Source organism: Oryctolagus cuniculus, chromosome 4 (assembly GCF_964237555.1).
Source record: "Oryctolagus cuniculus chromosome 4, mOryCun1.1, whole genome shotgun sequence".
Lineage (NCBI taxonomy): Eukaryota > Metazoa > Chordata > Mammalia > Lagomorpha > Leporidae > Oryctolagus > Oryctolagus cuniculus.
In genome coordinates this window covers 174,954,031-174,962,296 of record NC_091435.1, presented here as the reverse complement: position 1 = coordinate 174,962,296, position 8,266 = coordinate 174,954,031, and the positions used below count along the sequence as shown (strand labels likewise).

Here is an 8,266-nt window from a genome sequence, read left to right as displayed (position 1 = left end):
TTTAACCACTGTATAGTATTCTATAGAGTACATATCCCACAATTTCTTTAGGTTGGTTCCAGGTCTTAGCTATTGTGAATTGAGCTGCAATAAACACTGAGGTGCAGACAGCTCTTTTATTTGCCAATTTAATTTCCCTTGGATAAATTCCAAGGAGTGGGATTGCAATTTCATTTCAAACTATTTTATAAGACCTATTCTTTCACTGAGTCTGCACAAAGATACAAAAATTTTTTCAATGAAACTTTTTTTTTTTTACAGTAGAGTGGACAGTGAGAGAGAGACAGAGACAGAGAAAGGTCTTCCTTTACCTTTGGTTCACCCTCCAATGGCTGCTGTGGCCGGCGCACCACGCTGATCCAAAACCAGGAGCCAGGTGCTTCCTCCTGGTCTCCCATGCGGGTGCAGGGCCCAAGCACTTGGGCCATCCTCTACTGTACTCCCTGGCACAAGCAGAGAGCTGGCCTGGAAGAGGGGCAATCGGGACAGAATCCGGCACCCCAACCGGGACTAGAACCTGGTATGCAGGTGCCGCAGGTGGAGTATTAGCCTATTGAGCCGCGGTGCCGGCCTCAAAGAAACTTTTTCAATGAAATAGTTCCAAGATACAAAAAATGTTTAGTTTTCAGTTAGGGAAGGGGAGCAGAAACATCTCTGAATGCTGTTTGTTCTAGAAAAGGGTCCTGGAGAAGAGGAAGCAACCATGAATGGCTACAGCTCTTCTCCCTGGGTCAGTGGCAGGTAGCGGCCTGCCCCACTGTCCAGGCAGCCTGGTCCAGGCGCGGAGTCGACGGTGGAGGCCGGCGGCATGGTTATCTAAGTGCAGCCTCTGCTTTCTTGGGTTTCAGCGTTTCCCATGAGATCATTTAGAATCACATTTGCTACTCCACCATCTAATCACACATAAGCCTCTCCCTGCGCTCCCCCGCCCTGCTTCCAGGCACAGCGTGCACTCTGGAGCTCCGGCCTCCAGGGTGGGACTTGGGGAGGAAGGGCAGCGGGATGGCACCCAGGAAAGCATGTTCCTGACCGCCGCCTGAGCGAGGGTGAGGTTCCCTCGGACAAGGCAGGCAGCGCTGGCGGAGGAGGGGAGACAAGTGGGGGTCTCGGGCTTGCTCCCCTGCCAGAACCCAGCCCCTGGACTTCCGGCTAGGGAGCCGCCGGCAGGTGCAGTTTCTTCTTGTCATCTCACACAGTAAGCTGAGTGCACGTTGTGCTTTCCAGCGGAGACGACCTGAGGTTGAAGAGCGCAGCTCTGCCCCGGAAGACCAACACGACTGAGCGGCAAAGGTTTGGCTTTGGGGTCAGGGGCCAGATTGTGGCTGACGGTATCAAAAGACGTGCTTGGGGTCTTGGGGGAGAACGGATTTTACCCATAGCTAAAAAGGAAGCATGCTTTGTAGAGTGCTTAAATACGTGGGCTTCCTGAAACACCCATAGTTCATTAAAAAGATCCACCTTTAGTCTCTTCACGTAGGTATTCCCACTGCTTCCCTTCCTCCGAAGCGCAGGAGTAAAAAATTGTAGATAAATCCCAAAACTGTCATTTTCCGCACTCACATCTGTATCACTGTATGCTCTTCAGAGTCACGTGGATATAAAAGGTGTTTTATTAGCAGCTGTGATTTTGGAAATTTTACCAAAGCTTTGATAACAGGGGCCAAATAGCCCGGGAGTGTTGGTGAGGCTGTTAAAGCCAGATGAAAATGGACTCAACACGCAGCAAATCCGTGGTCTTGGGGTAGCTGGTGGTGCCGTTTCAGACTTCCATTTGCCTTCCAGTTGAGGCCCCGCAGCGTCACAGCAGAGAGGTGTGGGGAAGAGCCAAGGCAGTGCTGGCCTCCCATGGCCATACAACAGAACGCTCCAGCAGCCCAGGCTCCGCTCCTGGGCCCCACCGAGCCTACCAGCTGTGAACAGCTAGGGAGTGGCGGCAGGGAGTCTGTGTGTTGTTCAGTGAGCCCCAGAAAGAGCTGGTGGACAACCAGGCTAAGCAGCACATTTTAGATGCTCTGATGGGAAAAAGACAAACTCAGGTGGTGAGGGTGTGTTTAGCCTGCTGAGAAGTCTGCCTGCTGGGAGATGGTGGCAGGTGGCACCAGGGCCGCCCACATTTAGTTTGACCTGCAGTCTGCAATCCGGGCGAGTGACTCACTCAGGGATTTCCGAGGGCTCTTGCCTTTTTTCCGTGTACAGCTCGAGTGCACTCAGTGTGAATTTGATTTTTGATCAGGATTTTGCTCTTTGAGACTGCTTGCTTGGATCAGTACCAGGAACAGACAGGAAACTCTGCTATGGTTTTAAAATGTGGTTTGAACCAGCTTTATTGGACTTAAAAAGGAGGCAGGCAAAGGAGCCACACTTAACATATTTTGAGTAACAGAAGCCAGAGGTTGGGCTTCCCAGCCACACGGTGTGGGAGGAAGGGTGAAGTGACACGGAGAAATGAATTGCTGTTAGACTGATGAGAACTCTGAGGGGAAATGGCATCAAGCTGGCTTGAACGATTAGGAAGGTGTGCGCATGGCCTTCAAAGCAGCCCCCAGTTCCCCGTCCACCAACGTAGTGGCAGCACAGCGGCGAACAGTGTAGCAACGGACACAGCAGCACTCGTGCCACACGTGGGAAAGGGCGGATTGCTGTGGACAAGGAGGGCTTTCAGCTGAGACCCATCAGAGGGAAGAGACAGGGGCCTGCAGCTGCTGTGCCGTGGTAGACGGAGGTAACCGGTCTTCCACGAAGAACAGTGCCGAGGGGATGCTGACGCAGGGGGAGGAAAGTAGGCGCCACCGAGCCTCGGTCCCTGACGGCTCCCATGAGCCTCAGCCCAGCTCCCCACCTACAAACCAAGACTGTGACTTCGGAGTCCCTCACTCCTGAGGCCGTGCAAGGGACACTCCCGCTCCTCACTGCCACGCCCGCGGCGGTGCCATTTCCCACTCACTCTGTACCCACCAGGCCGCCCTGGCTGCACCACCACTTCCTGCCCCAAACTCACCTGCCTTTCCAACTCTGGGGGCGACCTCACCCCGCCACAGGACGGGCCCTTCTCCCTCGCTCTGCCTCCACCTCACCTGGCTGGCACGGCGAGGGTTTCGGCTTACAGTGCTGCCTGTCCTGGTGGCTTCCACTCCAGGGTGTGCGTCAGTGGGGCGCAGGTCTCAGTCGCCTTGGTTTTTACCCCACCACCGAAACTCTGTACGCATTAGGAGTCCAGTAAGTGCTTACGGAGTGAGGCTCGTGGGGCGGTGCCCTGGACTGCATGGGCGCACGAGTCAAGCATGCAGACCCTCTGCCACTCTCTCTCCTCCCGCTCGCCTGCCAGCTCAATTCTGAGAAACCTGGAGCTCGCTGTCCTCGGAGGCTGCTCGTTCGCTGGCATGGGCTCTGCTCATTTGCTGCGCTTCCGTCACATTCTCCGTGTGTTTGGAACTAGACTGAAACAACAGGAAGGGGTCAGAGTGACCATGGCCAGGCGCAGTGGCTGCGAACATCGGCCTTGCGGGCTGAGTCAGATTCTGGTGAGGGTCCTCGCTTCGCAGCGTGTTCGCAGGTCAGGCAGTGGCTGCCGCTCCTTCTGCTTGCTCAGTCCCACGACGGCTGTGAGGACAACTGCTGCGGGGCTGCCTGTGCAGGGCTGACCCAGCCCTGTGTTATTCCACGTGGCTCCTTCATTTTATGCATGCGCACGCCACGCCGGGACTCGCAGCTGAGGTTTCAGACTGGCTCAAGGTCACAGAGCTGGTCCCTCGCCCAGGAGCCCCGGGGCCTGGCCATGCGTGAGGCATTTCCCCAGCACTGGATCCAGGATGACATGGGGGAAGCCCTGTTGGAGACACTTTGTTCACACTCTGCAGGGAGGAGCCAGGCATTCTCAAAAGCTTCGGCAGGGGGTGAACTTGACCTCAACAGAGACACAGTCCTGGGGAGAGAAGGTAGAGCAAGTCAGGTGATTATTATTATTGGTTATTATCATTATTTTGAGATGCTCACAAAACTGTCTAGTGACACAAACCAGAGGATGCTTCAGGGAAAACAGCAAATGCATTTTCGGCAGGGGGTGAGGATGGAGAGGGGCAGGACTTGAATAGTGCATGGGCTTAGTGCATAGGTGGAAAAGAGAGGAGACACAGCTGCCCAGGGTGCAGCGAGCCGGGCCCAGACTCAGAAGCATCTAGAAGGTGCTGACTCTGATGAGGGAGGCCAGAACACTCGTTATCTCCAAGGTAACAGGCAAGTCTTCTGGAGTGCGGGAAGTGTTCTTAGTGACAGCGACACACGTGTTTGCGTATGTTTAGAAAGTCAAACCATAAACATGAAATTAGTGTATATATATTATCCCTCAATTTAAAAACAACCTCCAATACAATTACTGCCTAAGAATAATCAGTATCAATATTTTAATTCATTACCTCCTGGGAAAAGAGAGAGTCGACTTCAGTCCCGAGTAGGCTCTGCCCTTGGCTGTGGCAACCCTAAGGCGTTAGCGTCCTCCGTGTAGAACTGTGCTAACAACAGGTCTGCTTCAGGTGAGCGTGCAAGCATGTGCTGGCACAGTGTGCACAAAATGCTTAGTACTAAATGGCCAGCGTTCAGACAGCAAACAAGACGATGCATTTATTAGGAAGACAGCAATCATCTTTTTTGTTAAATTCAACAAACAAAGCTGCAATGGATTTTTTTTGAAGTTCTAGCTGGTTCAGCAGTGACACTCGGAGGCTACCCCTCAGCTGGCTGACACGGGTCAGCGTACTCAGTGCTGCCCAGGCTCTGGGCACGTTGTCCTGCTGTGAGGCAGGCGAGAGGAAGGGCGCCCAGAACATCCCGCTGACCCGTCGGCTCAGTGGCTGGCTGAGGGCTCATCAGACCCTGTGCCCTAACTCCTGCTGGGGTCACCCAAGCCCTTCCAGAGTGGGACTTAGGGGGGGCAGAAGTCCCGAGGCAGCGAACAGCCCTGGCGCTGCTGTGGAAAACCACTGGAAAACCTGGGCTGTGTCCCAGCTCTGCCTCTTCCCAGCGGAGCCCTGGGACAAGAGCTGGCCTCCAAGTGGGCCTCGGCATGCCACCTGCAGACCGGACAGCTGTAGGGGACACTGTGGTTGGATGTAAAAGACAGTCACTTGTTCTTCTGGGTCAGCTACTTAACAAGGATGTTACTCCCGCAAAGAATAATAGCAAAATTATTTTTAAAGATTTTATTTGAAAGGTAAAGTTAGAGAGAGGGAGAGACAGAGAGCAAGGTCTTCATCTGTTGGTTCACTTTCCAAATGTCCAAAATGGCCAGAGCTGGGCCAATCTGAAGCCAGGAGCCAGGAGCTTCTTCTGGGTCTCCCACGTGGGTGCAGGGGCCCAGGGACTTGGCCATCTTCTACTGCTTTCCCAGGCCACAGCAGAGAGCTGGATGGGGCGTGGGGCAGCCAGAACTTGAACCGGTGCCATTGGGATGCTGGCGCCGCAGGGGAAGCTTAGCCCACTACGCCACAGTTCTGGACCCAACAACAAATTCATATCATTCTTCCTATGTCCTACGCACTCTATAAATGTTTAATTATGTACACTTGTTCAGTCTGTCCTCACAAGTACCTCACAGCGTCATTATCACAATTCTGACAGATGGGGAGACCAAGGCACAGAGAAGCTAACTGCCCAGGGTCCCACAGCCAGCAGTGGGGATTTAAACATAGGCAGTTTGGCTCTGCAGCCTGTCTACACTACGCTGCCTCGCTAATCGATGGAAAAAATTGTATTGCTGGAAAGATTTGATAAGCATACATTTTTAAAAAATATTTATTTTACTTGAAAGTCAGAGTTACATGGGGGTGGGGGGAGAGTCTTTCATCCACTGGTTCACTCCCCAATTGGCTGCAACGGCCAGAGCTGACCCAATCCAAAGCCAGGAGCCGGGAGCTTCTTCCGGGTCTCCCACGTGGGTGCAGGGGCCCAAGGACTTGGGCCATCTTTTATTGCTTTCCTAGGCCATAGCAGAGAGCTGGATCAGAAGTGGAGCAGCCAGGTCTTGAACCGGCGCCCATGTGGGCTGCCAGCACTGCAGGTGGCGGCCCCACCCGCTATGCCAGAGCGCCAGCCCAAGCATAAATTTTTTTAGAGGATTCATACATTAAATTGGATGCATTTGGAAAACTCAGAAACACTAAGTACTAAGTGTTTTTTCAATGTGACTATTTCACTGCTACCCCACTTTTTTACCCAATGACAGTATTTCATGCAACATTAGCAAACTCCCATGTAGCCTCTGCTGTGTGCTGCTCAGGGTCCCAGGCACTGTGGACGGAGAGCCGTGCACAGAATACAGTTTGTTTCTGCCCTCAGAGAGCTTACAGCTCAGGGTGGGCGCTTGGCCCAGCACTTAACATGCCACTTGGGATGCCACAACTCCCACTGAAGTACCTGGGTTTGAGCCCAGCCCCACTCCCAATCCCAGCCCCCTGCTGATGCACACCCTGGGAGGCAGCAGGTGATGGCTTAAGTTCTTGGGTCCCTGCCACCCCTGTAGGAGACCTAGACTGAGTTCCACACGGCTCATCCCCAGTCATGGTGGCACTTGGAGAGAGAACCAGAAGATGGGGGCGCTATCTATCTGTCTCTACCTCTATCTCTTTCTCTCTGCCTCTTAAATAAGTACCACAACGTATTTTTAAAAGAACTTCCAGTCCAGTGCTGCACACTTTACAAACCCAGTTAGCAGCTGTGAGAAGTGCCAGCGAAGAGAACAGGCTTCTCTGGGAGACCGTCAGGGGGGGCACCTGAGTTAGACAGGCAAGTTCAAGAAGGGCCCTCCGAGCCCCGGGAGACCGTCAGGGGGCACCCGAGTTAGACAGGCAAGTTCAAGAAGGGCCCTCCGAGCCCCGGGAGACCGTCAGGGGGCACCCGAGTTAGACAGGCAAGTTCAAGAAGGGCCCTCTGAGCCCCGGGAGATCGTCGGGGGACACCCGAGTTAGACAGGCAAGTTCAAGAAGGGCCCTCCGAGCCCCAGAGATTGTCAGGGGGCACCCGAGTTTAGACAGGCAAGTTCAAGAAGGGCCCTCCGAGCCCCAGAGATTGTCAGGGGGCACCCGAGTTAGACAGGCAAGTTCAAGAAGGACCCTCCGAGCCCCGGGAGATCATCGGGGGGCACCCGAGTTAGGCAAGTTCAAGAAGGGCCCTCCGAGGAAGCGCCGAGCAAGCTTCCACCTAAAAGGAGATGCACTATTTTTGTCAGGCTTTGCCTTTTGGAAGCAGAGTTTGAGGACCCAATCAGAATGTGATTTGTGAACAAAAGACAAATTCCTTCAGTGTCAGGAGCTATGCCGCAGCACCAGATTTTCCGAGTCTCCTTGGCTTCCCTGGAATAAGCCAGCGGCTGTATTACTGGTTGGCATTTACATAACATTCACAGTGCTCTTGCCTTAGAAGTTTGTCTAAAACCCATTTCTACCTGTCACTTTTTATTAGGATTTGCATATTTTTTCTTTAGCAGTTTAACAAAGGAAAAGGGGAATTAGTGTTCATGAGAAACATATTTGGCTCTAAAATAATTGATGTTTAAGAAAAAGATTAACAACCACAGAGATGCCTCATGGACTGGAGCCCCAGACAGGGGCCCGTGCTTTCAGGAAGTGCTCGACCAAGGGCAGACGTGCGGAGCAAATGCTGCCAGCAGGCACCTGCCCACTAGCCAGGGTCCCGCAGCCCAAAGTCACTGGCGCCCCTTGCAGAGAGAGAATGTGGCAGTCTTTAAAAAAAGATTGATTTATTTATTTGAGAGGCAGAGTTACAGAGAGGGGGAGAGACAGAGAGAGAGGTCTTCCATCTGCTGGTTCACTCCCTAAATGGCTGCAATGGCAGAAGCTGGGCGGAGCCAAAGCCAGGAGCCAGGAGCTTCTCCAGGTCTCCCACGTGAGTGGAGAGGCCCAAGCACTTGGGCCATCTTCACTGCTTTCCCAGGCCACAGCAGAGAGCTGGATGGAAAGTGGAACAGCCGGGACCCAAACTGGCGCCAATATGGGATTATGGGGTGCCGGCGTCACAGGCAGAGGCTTGACCTGCTGCGCCACAGCACCAGCCCACGTGCAGTCAGCAGCAGCTTCGTCCTGGACGCCTTCCCCGGCTTCTCCAACGTGTGCCCGTCTCTGTCTTCCACCCCGGCTTCTCCAATGTGTGCCCGTCTCTGTCTTCCACCCCGGCTTCTCCAATGTGTGCCCGTCTCTGTCTTCCACCCCGGCTTCTCCAATGTGTGCCCGTCTCTGTCTTCCACCCCGGCTTCTCC

General features: G+C 53.7%; 1 protein-coding gene across 8 annotated transcripts in view; it reads left to right on the top strand.

Moving 5' to 3' along the window:
• Positions 1 to 920: 920 nt before the first annotated feature.
• The window catches only part of SCN10A (sodium voltage-gated channel alpha subunit 10), a 118,709-nt gene continuing 111,363 nt past the window's right edge, over positions 921 to 8,266 (top strand). For 3 of the 8 annotated variants that reach the window (XM_070073062.1, XM_070073058.1, XM_070073057.1), the window contains exons 1-2: positions 921 to 1,046; positions 1,225 to 1,290. The gene's annotated coding sequence lies outside the window, so the exon portion shown is untranslated. Of the gene's footprint in view, positions 1,291 to 8,266 lie in introns of all 8 variants that reach the window. The other 5 variants (XM_070073056.1, XM_070073059.1, XM_070073055.1 and 2 more) reach the window with 3 other exon arrangements.